The sequence below is a fragment of the Muntiacus reevesi genome, chromosome 12 (assembly GCF_963930625.1).
Source record: "Muntiacus reevesi chromosome 12, mMunRee1.1, whole genome shotgun sequence".
Taxonomy (NCBI): domain Eukaryota; kingdom Metazoa; phylum Chordata; class Mammalia; order Artiodactyla; family Cervidae; genus Muntiacus; species Muntiacus reevesi.
Window position 1 is genome coordinate 10123207 of NC_089260.1, and position 16636 is coordinate 10139842.

Sequence of the window (16636 nt, forward strand, 5' to 3'; positions counted from 1 at the left end):
GATGCATACAAGAGGGTTCATTATTCTAGTCTCTCTACTGTTGTATATGTTTAAATAACAAAAAGCTTAAAAATATTTGGGCAGAAACATACCTCATACTCACCCTTTCCAATGGAATGAGAATAGAAATGCTTGTTTTGAATGTAAAAGATTTCATTTTCAAAACAGATTTTTTTAAAGCTACCATTCAGAATATTTTAAATTTATTATTTATGTTATACATTTATATGCTGACTTATTCCACAAAGGATTTGAGAAGGAAAGTTTTTGGAATGGATATAATTGCTGCAGAAAACATTGTTTATGCATTCATTCATTTAGGTCACTTAGAGGAGGTTGCAGCACCAGGGGTCTCTGGTTGCAAGTACAAAGAGAAGATAATAATCTAAGGGACCCCCTCACCTGGATGATTTTCCCATGTCAATCAGGCAAAAGCCTGATTGAACAGATGGGCCTTAAGCTGTGCCCTGAAGGCCAGCCGACTGTGTCAGAGCAGAGGGCGAAACAAACCAAGTCATATGCCTTCCCTGCAAGATCTTTTCATCCTGGCAGAAGCATGTCAGTGAAGTACAGGCATTAAAGCCCTGGTTGGCTGATTAAAATTTTATTTCACTGCTACTTCCAAAGAGGATTTGAAGTAGTATCACGGAAATATATTCTCTGGGCCTCCTGCCCCAAATCTAGGGGTGTTGGGGGGGTAAGCAGGGGAGTGAGCTACATGACCACAGGAATGCCTGAGCTTTGTAGGCACAACCAGAAAGCCAAGATCTTTCTCTCGCTCCAAAGCACCGGAAAATGCTTCAAATATTGAGAGTCAAGGCAAGGTTGAGCTGTTTCTTAAAGGTCCAGAATCTAGACTTGATTAGTTTCCCAGAAATTGAAGAAGACAGCTCTGAGCAGCTACTGTTTTAGAATAAACCATTTGAAATTCCACTATTTGACCAGGTTGCCAAAGAATGACAATTTCACGGGGCTCCACTTAAGAATATAATTGTCAGACGAATTATGGTATGATTGCTAGAAGAAATAAAGACAAGAAAAGACATGAAGAAGAACTAGTAGGAAATACTGACTGACAGTAAGAGAGAAAGAGGACTGTCTTTCTTTGTTATGAGTCTGGATCCTTGGAGTTATGATTGAATCATTAAAGGAAATCAGAGAAGTCAGGACTGAGAGGCATGGTATAATACATTGATTAAAGATATGTTGAATTTGAGATGATAGCAAAATATGTAGGTAGAAATGTCCATTAGGCAGCTGGAAAGATAAAAGGTGATACCTGTTTATTTTATTTTTGATTAGAGAATAGTCACTGTACAATGTTGCTTTGGTTTCTACCACACACCAACGTGGACCAGCCATAAGTACACAAATGTCCCCTTCTTCTTGAACCTCCGCTCCACCCCCAGCCCATCACCGCCCTGCAGGTAGTCACAGAGCACCGGGCTGACATCCCCATGTCTGACTGCAGCTTCCCATTAGCTCTCTCTTTTACATATGGTAATGTTAAATGTTTCAGCGTTACTCTCTCAATTCGCCCCACCCTCTCCTTCCCCTGCTGTGTCCAAATCTCCTCTCTGTGTCTGCATAGAGGTTCATCACTACCATCTGGATAGACTCTATATGTGTATGTGCTAATATACGAAATTAGATTTTCTCTTTCTGACTTACTTCACTCTGTATAACAGGCTCTAGGTTCATCCACCCCATTAGAACTGACTTAAATGCATTCCTTTTGATGGCTGACTAATATTCCACAGCAGCCATGAAATTAAAAGACGCTTACTCCTTGGAAGGAAAGTGATGACCAACCTAGACAGCATATTAAAAAGCAGAGACATTACTTTGCCAACAAAGGTCCGTCTGGTCAAGGCTATGGCTTTTCTAGTGGTCATGTATGGATGTGAGAGTTGGACTGTGAAGAAAGCTGAGCACCGAAAAATTGATGCTTTTGAACTGTGGTGTTGGAGAAGACTCTTGAGAGTCCCTTGGACTGCAAGGAGATCCAACCAGTCCATCCTAAAGGAGATCAGTCCTGGGTGTTCATTGGAAGGACTGATGCTGAAGCTCCAATACTTTGGCCACCTCATGCAAAGAGCTGACTTGTTGGAAAAGACCCTGATGCTGGGAGGGATTGGGGGCAGGAGGAGAAGGGGACGACAGAGGATGAGATGGCTGGATGGCATCACCGACTCAATGGGCATGAGTTTCAGTAAACTCCGGGAGTTGGTGATGGACAGGGAGGCCTGGCATGCTGCGGTTCATGGGGTCACAAAGAGTCAGACACGACTGAGCGACTGAACTGAACTGAACTGAACTGAGTATCCCACTGTGTGTATGGACCACAACTTCTTTATCCATTCATCTGCCAATGGACAACTAGGTTGCTTCCATGTCCTAGCCATTGTACAGTGCTGCAGCGAACACTGGGGTACGTGTGTCTTTTTCAGTTATGTTTTTCTCAGAGTATATGCCTCATAGTGGGATTGCTGGGTCATATGGTAATTTTATTCCTGGTTTTTAAAATAATCTTCATACTGTGCTCCATAATAGATTTCCACTCCCACCAACAGTGCAAGAAGGTTCCCTTTTTCCATACTCTCTCCAGCATTTATTGTTTGTAGATTTTTTGATGATGGCCATTCTGATCAGCATGATGTGATATAACATTGTAGTTTTGATTTACATTCCTCTGATAATGAGTGATATCGAGCATCTTTTCATGTGTTTATTGGCCATCTGTATGTTTTCTTTGGAGAAATATCTGCTTAGATCTTCCTCCCATTTTTTAATTGAGTTGTTTGTTTTTCTGGTATTGAGTTGGATGAGCTGCTTGTATATTTTGGAGATTAATTATTTGTCAGTTGTTTCATTTGCAGTTATTTCTCCCATTCTGAGGGTTGTCTTTTCATCTTGTTTATAGCTCCCATTGCTGTGAGAAAGCTTTTAAGTTTAATGAAGTCCCATTTGTTTATGTTTATTTTTATTTCCATTACTCTAGGAGGCGTGTCAATGAGGATATTCCTGTGAATTATGTCAAAAGGTGTTTTGCCTATGTTTTCCTCTAAGAGTTTTATAGTTTCTGGCCATACATTTAGGGTTTTAATCCCTTTTGCGTTCATTTTTGTGTATGGTGTTAGGAAGTGTTCTAATTTCATTCTTCTACGTGTAGCTGTCAATTTTCCCAGCACCACTTATTGAAGAGGCTATCTTTTCTCCATTGTATAACTTGCCTCCTTTGTCAATGACAAGGTGTCCATAGGTGTGTGGGTTTATCTCTCTGCTTTCTTTGCTGCGCCTTTGATCCATATTTCTGTTTTTGTGCCAGTACCACACTATCTCAGTTATTGTAGCTTTGTAGTATAGTCTGAAGTCAGGAAGGTTGATTCTTCTGGCTCCATTTTTCTTTCTCAAGATTACATTGACTATTTGGGGTATTTTGTGTTTCCATACAAATTGTGAGATTTTTCTTTTCTAGTTCTGTTAAAAATGCCATAAGTCATTTGATAGCGATTGCACTGAATCTGTAGACTGCTCTGGATAGTATAGTCATTTTCACAATATTGATTCCTCCAGTCCAAGAACATGGTATATCTCTCACTCTGTTTGTGTCATCTTTAATTTCTTTCATCAGCATCTTATATTTTCCTGCATAGAGGTCTTTTGCCTCCTTAGCTAGGTCTATTCCTAGGCATTTTATTCTTTTTATTGCAGTGGTGAATGGTATTATTCCCCAATTTTGCTTTCTGATTTTTCATTGTTAGTGTATAGGAATGCCAGGAATTTCTATGTATTAATTTTGTCCTGCACACACACTAGTGTATATACATATATATATATATACACACACACACATATATATTCATTTTATATATATATTCATTTTATGTATATATATGGAAAATAAAAAATAAGAGGGAGCAAAATAATAACAAAGAGTAAAAAATAATAAGCTAATAGAAATAGTACAAAAAAGATAATAATTTGAAAACTATAGAAGAGTCAGAAATAAATTTAGATGCCAATAGTTAAATATAAGTATACTCATATATTTTCACCAAGGAAAATAATCTAAGAGAAAAACAGAATCCATGGACTAAAACACAATGAGTTAGAAGCAGAATTCAGAGAATGAGTTTAGGAAAGAAGATTCAAGGAATCAGGAAAAGACTGTGTCATGGTGACTATTGAATCCATAAGCTCATGATACACAATATCTCCAGAGAATTCAAGTATGTTGAATAATGCAGTTCAAGGTCAGTTATTTCCCAGTTGACTGACCTTCTTGCCTTCACAATTAGTTATCATTTGTCTATTTGTTCATGTGAGGATAATTGTACAACTAAACTGTTTCAGCTATGGCATTGGAGGTTTCTATAATCATTCTTAAAGTAAATGTATTTTCTCTTTCTCAATTTCTCTTTCTTTAATTTTGCATTCTTTCTCGACATTAAATGCTATACTTCTCTTTTTCTTATGAGTATTTCTAACCCTCTGGTAAGTCACATGGTGGCAGACTGAGTTGCCAAGAGGAGGTGATTGCAGGTCCTTCCTGCCTTGCCCTTCACATGGCATGGTCGGCTTGGAGACTCTCAGCTGTGTGCTTGGCAGAACCACTGCAGCCTCTGGGACATCCTCACCCTTTCATCATCTGTGTGTCTGCACAGCTAGGTCTCAGCAGAACTTCTCTGATCACGATAGCCCTCATTTTCAAGGAAAGTTTTCTGTAAGTTAGAACAAGGCAAGGGCATCTGGTCCCATCACTTCATGGCAAACAGATGGGGAAACAATGGAAACAGTGACAGACTTTATTTTCTTGGGCTCCAAAATCTCTGCAGATGGTGACTGCAGCCATGAAATTAGAAGATGCTTGCTCCTTGGAAGAAAAGCTATGACAAACCTAGACAGCACATTAGAAAGCAGAGATGTTACTTTGGCAACAAAGGTCCATCTAGTCAAAGCTATGGTTTTTCTAGTAGTCATGTATGGATGTGAGAATTGAACCAGAAAGAAAGCTGAGCACTGAAGAATTAATGCTTTTGAACTGGGGTGTTGGAGAAGACTCTTTAGAGTCCCTTGGACAGCAAGGAGATCAAACCAGTCAATCCTAATGGAAATCAATCCTGATTATTCATTGGATGGACTGATGCTGAAGCTCAAGCTCCAATACTTTGGCCACCTGATGCGAAGAACTGATTCATTGGAAAAGACCCTGATGCTGGGAAAGATTGAAGGCAGGAGAAGGGAATGACAGAGGATGAGATGGTTGGATGGCATCACTGACTTGATGGGCATGAGTTTGACGAAGCTCTGGGAGTTGGTGATGGACAGGGAAGCCTGGCGTGCTGCAGTCCATGGAGTTGCAAAGAGTCAGACAGGACTGAGTGACTGAACTGAACTGATGGAGTATGCACAGTGCTTCCAGCCCTAGGAACTACTTAAGTCCCAGGAAAGATATACATTTTGAAGATTCCCTAGGGTTTCATCGTGATTTAGAGAGATGCAATTGCTTAGGTTGTTACTAGTAATCTGAAATTCTCCCTTGTTTGACTCTTGCTGCCAGGACGCAAGAGGACAAAAGAGAACAAAGGGCAAAGACTTTGCTTTCATTTAACTTGACCTCTAATTACAAAAGGCCCAGCAAGTCTTCCTGAATGACTTAATGCTGGCTTCTCATTCCACCTGACCTCCCAGCAAGAAAGATTTCTGGTTGAACACCTGGACCTGGCCCCAGCAGTTCTGGGCCCAGTCCCAGCGCTGGCATACCTCTCAGCTGCACGTGTCTTGAATTCTGTTCTCTTTTATATAAATACAACCACCCAAACTGGAGAGAGAGGCTGGAATGAGAGGAAACTAATGGGCCTTTTGCAGCCGGTGGTTCTCAGGATGCCTGGAAATTGTGTTTGCCTAATTAGTTCTGCCCCACTATCAGTGTGGATAACCCAGAGAGCATCATGATTGGTTTGACAAAGTTAATGGATGATCTGCCATGAAAGCTTGATCACCAAGGAGCCAGCCGTGGTTCCAGCTGGAGGCTGAACTGGTCTTCAGTCTTTCCACACATCATCTCACGGTTCTTGTGCCTGTGCAGTAATCCGTCTTACAGGAGCCTTGAGCTTCTATGCTCCACAAAATATAAGCAATCCTCATTTTTCTCTGTTATGCTAAGCTCCTATGGCCTACAGCTAGCTGAATTTGGAACAAGCATCACACTGGTATTTCAAGATTCCCCCTCCCCTGCCCCCCAGCTCCCATTGCCAGATAGACAACAGAAAGTTAAATATCATTTAGTTTCAGGCCATGCCTCTGAGATTTGTTCATGACATTAGTGTCTGACACAGTAAGAGACAGTGCCTCCCAGATCAACAGTACCCCAGGATCCTGTGCATAGGGGTGGTTTAGAGAGTTCACTTCTGTGAATTCTGGACTTTGTTGGATCTTGCTACCTGGCTCCTCTGGACTTGCTTGTGGTTGTGAGTGTGACTGATAAGCATATCAAACAAATCACACAGATCCTGGGGTAGCTCTGATGGTAGCAAGATGACAGAGGGGAAAATATAGAGCGCTAGAGCAATGGATGTCTATGAGCAACACTATTTTACACATTTTCTGCTTATTCCATCAGCCAGCATTTATGGAATACATACCCTGTGCCAGGCACTAGTCTAGTTTCTACAGATAAAATAGTAAACTAGAAAGAGCACTTTTCCTGAAGGAGGTTTTATGGTCTAATGGGGAAAGCAGGCTCATGTCTTATGTTTTCTGCCATCCCCGCTCCATTATTCCAGACATACCATTTACGGGAAATGGAAGTAGGATAAGCAGTGGCTCTGGTTTCTCAACACACAAAAGAAAAAAGATTCTCTGCTCAGTTTTACTCTGGCAGACTGTCTGGAGTGTTCAGCCCTGGGATAAATCATCTTGCAACCATAGTGGCCGGGCTGTGGCTTGCATTTCCACCCCATGTCCTAGCTTTAATGTAACTGTAGAGTAAGTCCAAGCACAGTGTAACAACGGCAAGAGGAGACTATCACCGTATCACCAGGCGTGAGGAAAATAGACCTGAAATGGTCGACGGTCTTCAGAGGTCTGGAAACTCAACTCAAACTGACAAGGGCAAAAGTAGTTAATGAGCTGAAAAGAACTGAGCTTGTGTGGTCCAGTCGTTGTTGGGATATAGGCACTCAGATCATGTTAGCAGTCTTCAGAATGTCTATATCCCTTTGTCCTGCAGTCCCTCACATTTGCTTCACTTTTGAGCAAGATCCCTAAACCACTTGAGATAAGATGGCTGCTAACAGCTCCCACCTTCTATCCTTCAAGTGCCAAGTCAGATAGAAAAAAGATCCCCCCTACTCATCCTCAGCAGTACTTTGAACAAAAGTTTTGACTCTTCTCTTATTGGCATAAATTTGGTAACACTCCTAAACCTGAATCAATCATTTTGTCTAGGAAATTAACTATGTTCATTTACTGGGTCACATGACCAATATGAAGGAAGAGCTGTTCTCAGTATCATCCAAAGCCGTGTAGAATAATCTCCCAGAGGAAAGTAAAGGTACCATTTTAAGAAGAAAGAAGGATAAATATCTTGAGGGAGGAAAGAAAACAAAACAAAAAATACCTACAAATGTCAACTCTAAGAACTTTGATTAGGTATTTGCCAAAGTGGGTTTTCTGAGCTTATTTTATTTCCAAAAAGCAGGAAATACATGGGATATTTGTGTAAATTGAAAAAATCTCATGAAAAGAGAAGCTAGGAAGAGTTATTTCACAATTCATGATAGACTTTCAGAAACATGAAACCTAAGGACAAAAGAGAAGGTGTACATTGAGGGCAGAAGAACTCAGTCTTAGGAAGACCTGAGACAGGTCACTGAGGGAGGTCACTAAGAAAGGCTTAATTTAAAGCAGGGACCCAGTAAAGAGAACTGGATTGCCAGTGAGGCTATCTCTTAGACTCAGCCTAAATGTCAAAATTAGATCATTGCTTTGTCACTGTTATAAGTGTGATGAGGGGCTAAGAATCAAAGGGTGAAGGTTAAGATCAGTTCTGGAAACATCAGAGGGGTTCAAACAACATATAGCTGGCAGTTGCATTTCACAGTTTAATTTGATGCACAACTACTGGAAGAGGGACAACCCAGAGGGATGGGGAGGGGAGGGAGGTGGGAGGGGGCTTCGGGGTGGGGGGACACATGTGCACCCATGGCTGATTCATGTCGATGTATGGCAAAAACCACCACAATGTTATAAACTAATTATCTCAAATTGAAATAAAAAGGAGACAATGTAAACACACACACACACACACACACACATATTTCTTATATAACTCTGAATTCAGTTTTTCTTTCAGTTCCAGTGGGGAATCAGATGTCTGGGTCTTTGCAGTTGATGAGACATAGACTCTTAAGTCTGAGTCCAAGTCCATGAAATCCTTCTGGGAGGAGAATCCTACTCTTTCTTCTCAGTGAGATATGACTGGGATCACTTATCTGTATCTGAAGTCAGGGATGACCTATCAGCAAGTCACAAGAGTGCAGAGACCTAGTTCCAGGCAAGCAGTGTATAAGCTTCAATATGAAGAACCTTCCCATGTGACCTCAGGCCTGTTGCTCCTGAGGGCAGCTGGCACTTGATCTCAATAATTCACAGGCCTGTCCTACCGGCAGTGGAGGCAGCCATCTGTCCCAGAATCTTCAGCAACCACAGTTTTCTTCTGTTAGCAGCCTTTGCGTTGTCCCTGGCTCTTTCATATCTCAGAAAACTAAGAATAGCATCCAGCCCTCAACTGCCCATTCTTCTCTCAGGCTCTAAGCTACCTCTGAGAAAAGTTGAGTCCATTTCCCTTAGAGTCCTGGTAGCTGGAGGACACGGTTACGTCCCCGGTTCTCTGTGACACAGGCATCAAGTCAAATCAAGCCACTCCACTAATCCTGAGTACTCCATACCATCCAAGGCATATCTTTAAGCTAACTTCTTAAGGAGAATCTTTGAGATAATTTGGTAGTATATGGCACTGTAAAGTCGTTTGGAAAATGAATCCTCAGTAAAGAAAAAAATAATGACAAAATTGCTGATAATATAATTTTCACAGAATTTTTCTCTTATTCTCCTTCTCAGTCTCCCTAACTCCCAGCCTTCCCACACAAATATTATTTCCTCATTTCCACAAAAGCAGCCTATACAACGTCAGGGAGCAGAGCAACAACTTCCAAAGACATTGTGACTGTCACCTCTTGGACATAACCTCTGAGGTGCTGCTGCTGCTGAGTCGCTTCAGTCGTGTCCGACTTTGTGTGACCCCATAGACGGCAGCCCACCAGGCTCCCCCGTCCCTGGGATTCTCCAGGCAAGAACACTGGAGTGGGTTGCCATTTCCTTCTCCAATGCCTGAAAGTGAAAAGTGAAAGTGAAGTCGCTCAGTCGTGTCCGACTCTGAGCGACCCCATGGACTGCAGCCCACCAGGCTCCTCCATCCATGGGATTTTCCAGGCAAGAGTACTGGAGTGGGGTGCCGTTGTCTTCTCCAACCTCTGAGGTGAGATGCTACCAATTCAACCCAGGAAACTCATTCCAATTTTCCAACCTCACAAAAACATAAAGCTGGTAGCAAATTGAAACCTGCTAAAGAGATCAGACAGTGAGCTCCTCCTATAGTTAGTTTCTGGAGCTTTGACTCGCCCACTAGTCTCAGTTCCTCTTTAAGGTCCAGCTGTGAATCACCTTGAAGAATGGTTTTCCCTCACATAGATAAAATCTAAAACAAAATATAAAGTTCCTTTTTGGATGTGTATGCCTATAAAAATGCCTTTTCTTTCATTTATAATTCAGGGAAGATTATTCTCTGAAGTTAGAGAAATATTTTCGGTAGTGAGTTGTCTGTGAAACTCTCCCCAGGACCAAGTTCCCTTCTGATTTACCTAGTCACTGGGGAAGGAAAAGATGAGGGCTCTCAGCAGTGCCAGGACTGACAGCCACTGAGGGTTTTGTTATTCAACTCGGGAAATAGTCAGCTGTGTTGGCAGAGTGGAGAAAGGGTTTTTTTAAAATTTTGATTTGTTCAGCAACTTCTGCTAAGTGGTAAGTCACTTCAGTCATGTCCGACTCTTTGCAACCCTCTGGACTCTAGCCCTCCAGGCTCCTTTGTCCATGGGATTCTCCAGGCAAGAATAGTGGAGTGGGTGTCATGCCCTCCTCCAGGGGATCTTCCCAACCCAGGGATCGAACCCACATCTCTTATGCCTCCTACATAGGCAGGTTGGTTCTTTACCAGTAGCGCCACATGTTGGCAGGGTTGGAGAAATGTTTTTGTTTTTGTTTTTGTTTTTTTTAATTTTGACTTGTTCCGCAACTTCTAGGTAACAATTCAAATGTGGTTCACTAATTTAAAAAGATAAGTGCCAGAGTAATTATGTAATCTATCAAATGAGATCACACATTTCTTCTTTTTTCTTTATAAAGAAGTCACACAGTTGATATTCTCTAAATCTCTCTTTCTCACTTTGATTGAAAATGAGAGTATTATTTTGCCCTCAGTGAACTAAACCATCATCCAGCCTAGAAAGTTTTGGTGGGATAGAATGAACAAGTAACTTGCCATTGTGGCCTAATTATTTCTATCTTATCTACCCTCAATCACTACTATACTTCAGTACTTGTAGCCAGTGCATTAAAATAAAATCTGTCATTTTCTTAAACAGTTCAGTTCAGTTCAGTCGCTCAGTCATGTCCGACTCTTTGCGACCCCATGAATCACAGCACACCAGGTCTTCCTGTCCATCACCAACTCCCGGAGTCTACCCACACCCATGCCCATCGAGTCGGTGATGCCATCCAGCCATCTCATCCTCTGTCATCCCTTTCTCCTCCTGCCCCCAATCCCTCCCAGCATCACACCTCCAAATTAAACAAGTAGGTTTCCAAGGTGTAATAAGGCATCCAGATTAAGCTTCTATCATAGTCACTGAGAGAGTTCCCAGAGGTAATACAGTTTCTGACACTGAGTAGGTAGTTGGCAAATATCTGTTGAGTAGATGAACTGATTAGCATTAGTCTCAATGTCTAGTGAGCCGTGGAGGGACCGCTAAGAGTATAGTCTTCTCAACAAGGCACTCCAGACGGTGCTTGATGAAAACTATTTGCAGAGGAAGCTTAGGAATCTTTGGGGGAAAATCAGAGCACCAAGGCCCCATAATGGCAGTCATTTATTACTGTAAAGTATCTCTAATTTCACCCCAGACTGGTGTGACTTTAGAAATCATGGACTGTAAAACAAAAAAGATAGAATGGACCTTTCTTCCTCCCTACCAATACAGAGGTTGTCAAAGATGCATATGTGCTAAGTTGCTTCAGTCATGTCTGACTTTTTGCAGTCCTATGGTCTGTAAACAGCCAGGCTTGTCTGTCCATGGGATTCTCCAAACAAGAATACTGAAGTGTTCTTACCATACCCTCCTTCAGGGGATCTTCCCAACCCAGGGATCGAACCTGTGTCTCTTACATCTCCTGCATTGGAAGAGGGATTTTTACCACTAGCGCCGCCTGGGAAGCTGTCAAAGATACTTTCTGCCATGTAAAAAAAAAAAAAAAACATGGTAGATATGTGTCTGCCTCTTCCCCTGAAACACTGGAATAGTCAGTGCCCTCCCAACCCTACCCAGGTAGCAAAGACTGGGATGAGGGCTCTTTGGACTTATGAAATACCATAATGGTGTTTTCCATTTAGCAATCTTCCATTTATCTTCTTACCTACACCCACCAAAAAGTAAAGGCCAGGTCTGTCATGAAAATGTGTCCAATTTAAAGCCTGTCCTGTGAGACCTTCTATGCATTTAACATTTCAGAAAAAAAAAATGCACTTAACTATTTGTTAACCATTTTGAGCATTTAATTTTCAACTTACTAACAGACCCCTACCATAAGTCCTTAATGAGCAAAGCTTTTGTTTTCTGATGATCAAGTGAGCAGAGGCACATCAGGTACTGATATTCCCAAGCCCTACCTGACATGTTAGAAAAAGCAGATACAGTTTTTCTGAAACCATAGTCTGACTTTCAAGCTCACTAGGGAGTGTGGCTCAGCAAATGAAAGTCATCTAGGAAACTATAGAGTAAGAAAGAATAGGAGAATAAGAAGAGAGGAATCACAGCATCGGACTTATTGGACATAATCGAAGGCAGAAACATTTTCCCATACAAACCTGGAGAAAATGCCCCACTTAAAGGACTCAAACTGTGGTCCCAGACACATAGATTAAGATTCTAGGTTGCGTCGCCTCTATCTTTGGATCATTTGTCCAGTGGCCTGCTTTAGGCTAGACCTAGCTTGTCAGAAAAACCCTTTTATACCCCACTGGTTAACCTGTTTCAGCATTAAAGAAATAATAGTAGTAAGGTTTTGACTTAGATCTAACTGGAAGCTTTAGTCTGTTTAGCGGCAAAGCAGGACAGGGTGGGCATGAGTGGGTGACCGCGGAGGGAGCGGGAGGCAGGAGGTACAAAATGAACCTTTAAGGTCAGAAACCTCAGGAGCTGCCCCTCACAGACATGTGCTGTGATATGTGCGCCACTCCAGAAGGGTGGAAGGACTCCCAGCGAATCACAACTGCCTCCCCGAAACCCATCACCCTTCTGTGATGTGCCTACCACCCTCTAGTGTTACTTCCTGCCACAAAACGGCTGATAAAGGACAAGCTTTGAAAATCGTACCGTTGTCGCAGAGAGAATACCATGGACAAGAAATGCTAGAGCTGCGGGGAGGCGGGGGCAGAGGGGAGCATCTGGGGGCCATACATGACACCACGGTAGATTTATTCCTCACTGAGCCTGCTGTTGTATCATTTTAGCCTTCCAGAAAATGGAGATAAAGTGCTCACTTATGATACCTTACCAAGGGAAGCTTCATACATTAATGTAAAATATTTTGAAAACGTCACATAAAATCTATTATAGAAATACAGGATGTTACTAGCGATTCTTTCCCTGGCAAAGACATATTAGAGGGGGGGAATAGTCTCCAATAGGAATGGAATTGTAGTTTCTAGCCCCCCTTGCTGGACAAGCAATGTAAAAACATCAATTCCTTCACCTTCCAGCTGCACAGCAGATGTTGGTGGGAGAAAATTTGGGGCAGAGCAATTGGTCTGGCTCAGTGTTAGAACTCTCACTCACAGTCTTATTTCTAGAGACCTCACCGAGCCCCCATTTCTGCTGTGGATACTTAGGCGGGAAGACAGCCCTGCCTTCGTCCAAATGAAGAGAAGAGAAATAAGCTCATTGATAATAATATATTCCCATTTTTTAAAATGCACCGTGGTATTTCCACCACCCACCCCCTCTCCCCCATGGCATTTTTACAACTTGTCTGTGAAATTTTATAACCACATTAAAACAACAACAAAAAGACCAGTCTCTACTGGGACGGCAGCTTTAACACAGGAGAAGGAAAAGGATGGAAGGCAATCACGTCTAACCAAAAACAACGGGGGAGCAGCGAGTGCAGTCAGCAAGATGAAATCACTGGGACGGAAACGTGTGGCGGGGACGCGGCGCCCTTCCAACCCACATCATCGCAGAGGCCCTTGCTCCCGTCTTTGATAACGACGCAGTCACACCCAGAAGAGAGGCCGGTGTGGGGCGATTCTAACCCGGGCTCTCCTGCGCTCTCTGCCACCCCTCGCGTGTCTGAAAGAGGCCGGCGAGCCGCGCCTTTGAAGGACGCTTGGAGGGCAGCGCCGCAGCGGGACTGTCGGTGGTGGTTTCCTAGTGGACTTGTCCGCAGCCACGCTCATTTGCAGTAGCACTCCTTTCCTCCCTTCCCCTCTCGCAGCTTCGCGTTTTCCCAGCGCTGTGCCAATGCTGAATAATTTACACGGGTAGAAAAAGAAAACTGTCACCATCGCAGTCCCAGGGCTCGCCACTCACTCATCTGTCACATGGTCAAATGTCACCGGTGCCATTATTTGTGAGGGCTGAGATTAACGCCGCGCAGCGCCTTGCCTCCTTTCTTTATCTATTGTTAATGGTACTCAATTCCAGTGTGTGTTTAAAAAAAAAAACTCTAGTGATTTTTAAAGAGCTGGTTGCCATTTCTTCAACAAATGTCCCACCTAAGGAAATCCAAAGAACGGACTCCTCCTTCCATCTCACCCTTTCATCCCTGTTCCTCTGTCTCCTCTTATCTGGCATTTCAACCCACAGCATAAAAATACAAATTTAGTTAGAACTCTATTCAGGAAAAAAAGGCCAGTGTTCAAAGTGATCCCAGTCGCTTTAGTTCTGTTCCTTATTAGGAGAGAGAGAGAGAAAGGCCCGCCAGTTGCAGTAATCGGGAATCTCAGAGAATCACAGAAGGAGCCAAGGAAAGATCCCCTGCACTTTGCAGAAGAGGAATCAAGGCCATGGCTCTTCAAGGAATTACCGCAGAGCAGAAATAGGAGGATTATCTTTTTTTATTTTTCCTTACCAATATGGTAAAATGCCAGCCTTAGTTATATACTACAAAAGGAGGAGAAAGTATAACCAACATTTAATTTTAATGTAATAGAGAAAAGAAATACCATGTAGCTAGAGGCTGATATTTACCTGTGAATAGCTATTGCCGCGTGCTAAGCAATGGTCAGGAGAGCACCTATCCCTGATTGAAGAGAGCTTTGAAAAGAATGATGTAGACATTTTAACAGTTCGGTCTTTCAGTGTCTCGAATGTGACTATGCAGAAATACTAATGACAGCTAATATCAATTCAGTACTTTATAAGTGCTCTAAATGTATTTTTTTCTCTTAATTCTTGTAAATACTGCTACTATCATTATCCCCATTTTATAGATAAGACAGTCATGACACAGAAAGTTTAAGTAAATGATTAAATTCACATCTGTGTTGGTAGACCTGAGATTAACCCAGAGAAGAGGACATTAAACTTATTTTTTAATGCATATTTATACAACACTGAAAAATTGGAGAAAGGTTAAAAATTATAATTTACTCTTATAAGCTTGGGTCACATGAAAAGTCTTGCAAAGACTACACCATTTGTTTCTGCCTCTCCTCGTTTGAGTGCCAATTGACTGAATTAAATGTTTAAGAATTAACTTGCTCCTGGCCTGTTGAGTGAGCTAATTTGAAGTGACTACAATTTATCTGCTTCCTGCTCTTGTTCATGACATATGATTGGATCGTGGCTCTGGTTAATTAACAGGTAGGCTACAGGCATAAGTTATCCTATCCCAAGTTGTCTTCTCATCCTTCAGCACTTCTTTGTGCTCCCTTTTGGTTTGCTTTGGGGGAAACCCTGATATCCTATCTCCTGCGATACTTTAGAACAGTAGATAAAAACACAGAACAGCCCTGACTGCATTAGCTGCTTTAGAAGGGCAGAGAGGAACTGAGATTTGCTATTTCATTCACTGCCAGCAGATAAGTGCTCTCACAGAGCCACAGAGGCAAAATCCCTGAGGAACCTACAATAAAGAAACTTGGGTCATCTTGTAGAGAGATTCAAGTTGAAACTCAGGAGCTGTTTTTGTGAACACATAGAGTCATCTAGAAAATCAGGCTTGACCCCCCGGACACACAGGTCACTTTTTCCAAATGCCAAATAAAAACTTGGGAGTCTCAGGGTACAGTTCTGGAACTTTCTATCTCTTCCTTAAAGGAAGAGAGATTGACAGCAATGCAGTCATTTGGGATGTTATCAGGTCTACAAACAAATGGATGCTGCAGGCACTGCAGGGGACAGACAGCACATGGGCAGGACCACCCCAGAATCAGATGTTTGCTCCAACTTATCTGGCTGTGCTGACAGTGAAACAATGTCACCAAATCTGATGGGAAGTTAGCATTATACAGACACAACTTGGGATGGATACAGACATGTGGGAATTAAACAAATGCTGAACACTGGTTGTTCCTTCACATTGAACCAATCTTTTCTAATTCCAGATACTTAGAGCACCAACAAAAGCTTGGAGAAAGTGGTCATGCAAAGTCACTGTAGGAAACCACAAATGTTTGCACTTTAAGATTGTAATGCATGTAGGTGTTCTCAGAGGGAAAATGAGTCCATTCCTACAAAACTGACAGTGACAAAGTTTTTAAAGGGCCCCCAGCTCTTGAAGAACAAAGATGGGAACCATAGGCTTCTTGGGTTGACTCACTAAAGAATGATCCTTTGCAATGTCTTGTGGAACAAAACATTAATGCTGTTAAAACTCAGCCAGAAAACTCGAGCAATCTGGAAGGGCTCTTGGAAGCGGAAATTCCAGAGCACAGAATGAGTCTGGCGTCTTACTCCATCTCCCAGTTTCTTTTTCTTCCTGACTTCTGTTTCGCTAGATTTCTTCTTGGGACTGAACTTTTCTGTTTCCTAAACTGATAAACATGAACCGATAGGGCACCAATTGTTTGAGGACACATTTTAAAGAATCCATATTGGAAATCATTTCAGGTGATCCAGTATTGGCATCATTATCCAGCAGAATCTTAACCCTCTGATGCCTCAGCGTGTGGTAATAATTCTTTGTCACACCGAGAAAATCCAAGAAAATTGCTAGTGATGCCAACACAATGATTCAGTCAACAGTGATTATTGTTGCTGACATTATATGTGAGGCACTGTGTGATACACTGGTG